Here is a 4,726-nt window from a genome sequence, read left to right as displayed (position 1 = left end):
TGATATAAATTTCTTCACAGCCGTATGCTTTCTTGAATAAGAGCACCAGTTAATTTCCACATATTGTCTGTTAAAAGACAGCACCGTTTCCCCTTGTTTTATGACTCTTGTTGTTTTATGAGAATATTATTTTTAATATATCAAAGGGGAGATTTACTTGAAAGGATAAGAGGACAGCTTCTTCTACAAGGTGCAGGGAGAGATTAAGGGCGAGACAGACTCAGTGATGTGTGCAACCTTGCAGAGAAATGAGCGACGACGCCGCAGTACGGTGGCTTCACAGCGCCACACAATGGTCTGTAGTGGGATTGCACTGATAGCGATCACGATTTGCATCCCCCCTCCATCCCCCCCGCTCCGTCAACCCAGTCACCCCCCATCACCAGACCTACAGACTTTCCAAATAGTGATGTTGGAAAACGCAGTGAAGGTCATGTGCTGTCAGAAATTCGCTTTGTTTCCGTGAATGTGCGCGAATGCTTGTCATCGTCTCCGACGAACATTTGTGTGAGTGTGTGTATGTTTGTGTGTCTATGTATATTTAGAAAGTAGACAATAACCGTGTACGCGTCTGAATTTGTCTGCGTATGTTTGTCATTATAAAGGACATACATATGGTTGTGTGTATGCATCTTTGCATGTATTCAGAAGGATAAACGTGCACGAATGCACTTCGGTCTGCGCATGTGTATGATTATAAAGGTGTGTGTTTCTGTGATACAGAATTATATGCACGTGTCTGAATGAGATTATCCTAAAAGCGAACTGCATGAATGACACACACGATCCGTGCCTGTGTGTACATCTGCCAGATTCAGGAGCTAGTGTGTATTTGCTTCGGTTGGAATCTCTTTTAAGAAATGTTATATATGAACACCTTGGATGCGCGTCTGCGCGCGTGCGTGTGTTTATACGCATGTCAGAACCCAGGGGTTAGGGGTGGTGACTCATGGAGCCAGCCATCATGTGTGTTCGTGTCTGTATGCCGCCAGTGCTTCTTTCGCGGGCCCAATGCCAGTGCGTAAGTGGTGTGGCTTGCCGGTGCCGAGTTACCTGAATCATTAAAGCGGCCGACGAGAGAGAGACTCGCGCTCCCGCTGCATGGCACGCTGCCAAAGGTCCTGTATCTAATTAACACCGCAATCACTAATTCCCGCACCAACAGGACGGGGTCTGTTCGGACTTCATCACACGTCACCGTGTATAATTACTGTATGTATGGCTGCCCACCTATCTGGCACTTTGAGCATTAGAGAACGGGTGGGGGCAATTCATAAAACAGGCTCATTATTTTAATGCATACTACCTCTGAATATGTCCCTGAGTGGACGAAGAAATACACAACTAACTTGAGGCGATGAAAACCTGCGAGATGGCACAACACGCTACATCTGGTTAAACCGCAATGAAACGTGAGTTACGGGCTGGGTCAAATAAAAACATTTATATCCAGCTACAAAATATAGAAATTATTGTCCATCGTTATTCGTTAAGTATCAGAATGAGGCAGACAGGTAAATAATTAATCTAGGAATTTGTAAATCGATGTATCTAACAGTAAGTTTGCCATTTTTCTTTTTAGTGGTTCCCAATCCTTCTCAGTTAAGGGCATTACAAGGAAGAAAACATGGTGAGATCCTGATAACAGCGCTCTAAATTAAATAACAGCAGTTTTCTAAATGTTCCCGCCTGTTACCACAATCAGATCAAACCCAAACGGATATCTGTCTTTCTGATGACAGAACATTTTTCCTTTCCTTTACCCCCTTCATCTGGAATAATGCTGTTTTTTTTATTAGACCTACTTTATTTTCCCAATCCTCAAAAAAAAAAACGCCCTCAATGGAAACCAATAGAGAAGGAAAAAATTAGCTGAGATGTAATTAACTGTGCATAGTGCTCTGTCCATGCACTGGGGTTCATTATCTCCTTCAGCAACGAGCTTCTTTCTTCCGCCGTAGATAAGGACTCCTCGCAGTCGTGGCTGTCATCCAAAAGCGCTTCAGAAATCGACGAGCGAAGGCTGAACCTCGTTCAGGAGCAGATGCTGTGTGGCAAATCCACGCACATACACGGGAAAGGCTTTGCCAAAGCCTGGTGTCGTTTTAACGTATGATCAAAGCATTATAAGTGTTGACAACATGCGTCACGTGTAGGCCTAGGTAAACTTAACGGTGTTCCAGGTGGGTAGCGAAATCGATTTTTTGACACAGATCACGTTAGTATTAACGTAATGTGTGATTCTGTAGTCTAGGCTTAAATTAGGTTTTTTTTTTTTTTTAAAGAAAAAGAAATGTGACGTACTGTGTGTATACGTGTCCACACTACGTGTGCATCAGTGTAATTGTAGTTATTTTTATTTTTTTACATTTAAATTATTATGCAGACTATCACCTGGTTTTAAGCCACAACTATGTTACAGTTGCCAGACTCAGTTTTGGCAGCGATGTGTCTATTTCGGGCGTGGGAACTGGGCTGCATGTGTCCTTTGCCGGTTCTGTGTACTGTGGAGGTGAAGCACTGAAGCTTGAGACCAGATGGTTCCAGTTCCAGTATCTGGAGAAGCCCTGCTTATGAACCTGGACCAACGTGCTCATCCTGAGTAACATTAATAAACATAGTATGCCAAAAAACTAACTAAAAGCATAATCTAGACAGAAAACTGTGAGAGCTTTCTGGATAAAAATCATCCACAGAGAAACTATATAATCATAAGTATTATAATTATCAACTGTTATTAATGATAGTAATAATTACTATTATACATTCTGTTCAGTGAGTCCCCTGCTTTGCCATGTGCTTCCTAGGATAGGGTCCCAGCTCAACCGTGAAGCAGATTAGGAAAATAGAATAATAATAACAATAATAATAGTAGTCATCATCATAATCACATGGCTGTTTCATTTCATTATAACCTTTGCCTCAGTATGAGACTTTAGACTTATAGGTCTCCAGATGATGTCCCTAAAACATGCTAAGCTGCTCACCAATAATAATTAGACAAAGAACATGCTGAGAATTAAAAAGGATTTGTCACTGCTTTATTTTTTGAAAACTCAACAATATGCTGCTACCAAGCAACATGATGTTAAAGTGCATTGCTCAGTGTTTTGTTTTCACTGGACATGCAGCATCTACAGTCTGTTACAGGCCTATCTTCTCGGGTCCCTAAAATGTTTTATGTTGCTGACTTGTAGTACAGCCACTTTCTAGCAAACAGAAACTCATTTCAAGGTGTTCAAGTGCTTTCATGTTGAAGGTCCTCACAGTAACATAACAAATAGTCCAGGGGAACCAGCCATTCCATTTCCTTATTCACCTTTCCATATGAGCGTGTGCGCGTATGCGTGCGTGTGTGCATGTAGGTCATTTATGTGTGTCTGGTGGATATTAATGTAGTGGGCATTGTGTTCACACCAAGCAAGGTAGTCAGTCAAACATTTTTTTCTGGAGAAAATTAAAAGAGAAACCCACTACAGTGGATACCGCTTATAGTGATCATGTCTGTCCAGGTGAAACTGATCACTATATGCAGATGATCATTATAACCAATTTTTTTTGTCCCATCTTCTTTATGTCTCAGGCAGATGACCATCTAATTGACGTGTGTGTGTGTATATATTGTAGGATCACGCAGGCCCCACAGCCAGTATTTTATGGCCGCTGAGGGAGTGAGTCGGCCATGCCAAGATCTCCCTCCGTACCTCTTTGACCCAGGGCCCCTCTCCAGGAAGCCGAAGCCCGCATTCCAATGTTTATGGCCCTCAAACGGAGGACCCAGATAGTGGAAAGGGGGGGAGATCCTGCATCTCTCTGGAGTGGGACAAAGCTAAAATCATATGCCATCTATTGTGTATTTGATTGTGTGTTATCCTCACTATTAGTTGGCATCATTACTGTAAACTTGGTGGATGTGTATGTGTCAGTCACAATTGTCTTTTATTTTTCTTATGAATGTCCCATTGTATCTTTGCCACTTGGACAATTATATACATATATATATATATATATATATATATATATATATTAATAGGCACAGATAGGTAAACACTGGGGTTATCCAACCACGTGCTCACACCTCTCTCAGAGAATAGGGGAAATGAGTTTAAGTGGTGTAACCAAGTAGGTAGAAATGTTTGAGCACATAGTTATTTAGTTAATAGAACTAAGGAAGGCCCCCACCCCTCACCAAAAGGGGGGGGGAAGGGGTAGAAATGCGGTTGCTTATCTATGCCTTACAGTCGTAAATCAGAGATTCGCGCTCTTTTCCTGCCTCCCTTTGTCTGAAAGAGACTATGCAATGTATGTGAAAACTTGTGTACTGAACCCCTTTTTAATAGCCCGATTTGCTACATTTTATAATTTGGCAATGTATAATCAACCCTGTTCTTTCACTGAAGTAAAGAAAGTTACCCAAGCCATCCTTAATTAGGACACACTGTATGCAATGGGGTACAGCTTCAGTAAAATATACCTGAACTTGTCACAGCTGTGAGGTATGCCACCTAGCCATGTATTCTGTACATTGATGGCAATAATAAGCATGCACCTCATAAGAGGAATTATAAATTAATCAATGAAAATTAGCAAAGGTTTGGATCAAAGGTGGAATATCATGTTTGGTATCAATGTCATCCTAAATTATGTCCGAATATGAATCCGGGGACAGATTATTACACAATTGAACCTATCCAAAGCTAAATTACTTAATTAAAATCAGCACAAA

The 4,726-nt window shown here is 41.3% G+C and overlaps 1 long non-coding RNA gene across 1 annotated transcript; it reads left to right on the top strand.

Annotated features, from left to right (window-relative positions):
• Positions 1-656: 656 nt before the first annotated feature.
• LOC111837461 (uncharacterized) lies at positions 657-2,203 on the top strand. Its single transcript, XR_002836664.2, has 3 exons — positions 657-1,412; positions 1,583-1,630; positions 1,962-2,203. It is a non-coding gene; the product is annotated as an uncharacterized lncRNA (long non-coding RNA).
• The last annotated feature ends 2,523 nt before the right edge of the window (positions 2,204-4,726 follow it).

This window comes from Paramormyrops kingsleyae, chromosome 8, assembly GCF_048594095.1.
Source record: "Paramormyrops kingsleyae isolate MSU_618 chromosome 8, PKINGS_0.4, whole genome shotgun sequence".
NCBI lineage: Eukaryota > Metazoa > Chordata > Actinopteri > Osteoglossiformes > Mormyridae > Paramormyrops > Paramormyrops kingsleyae.
The sequence above is the reverse complement of the archived record's forward strand: the minus strand, read 5'-3'. Positions and strand labels throughout refer to the sequence as shown.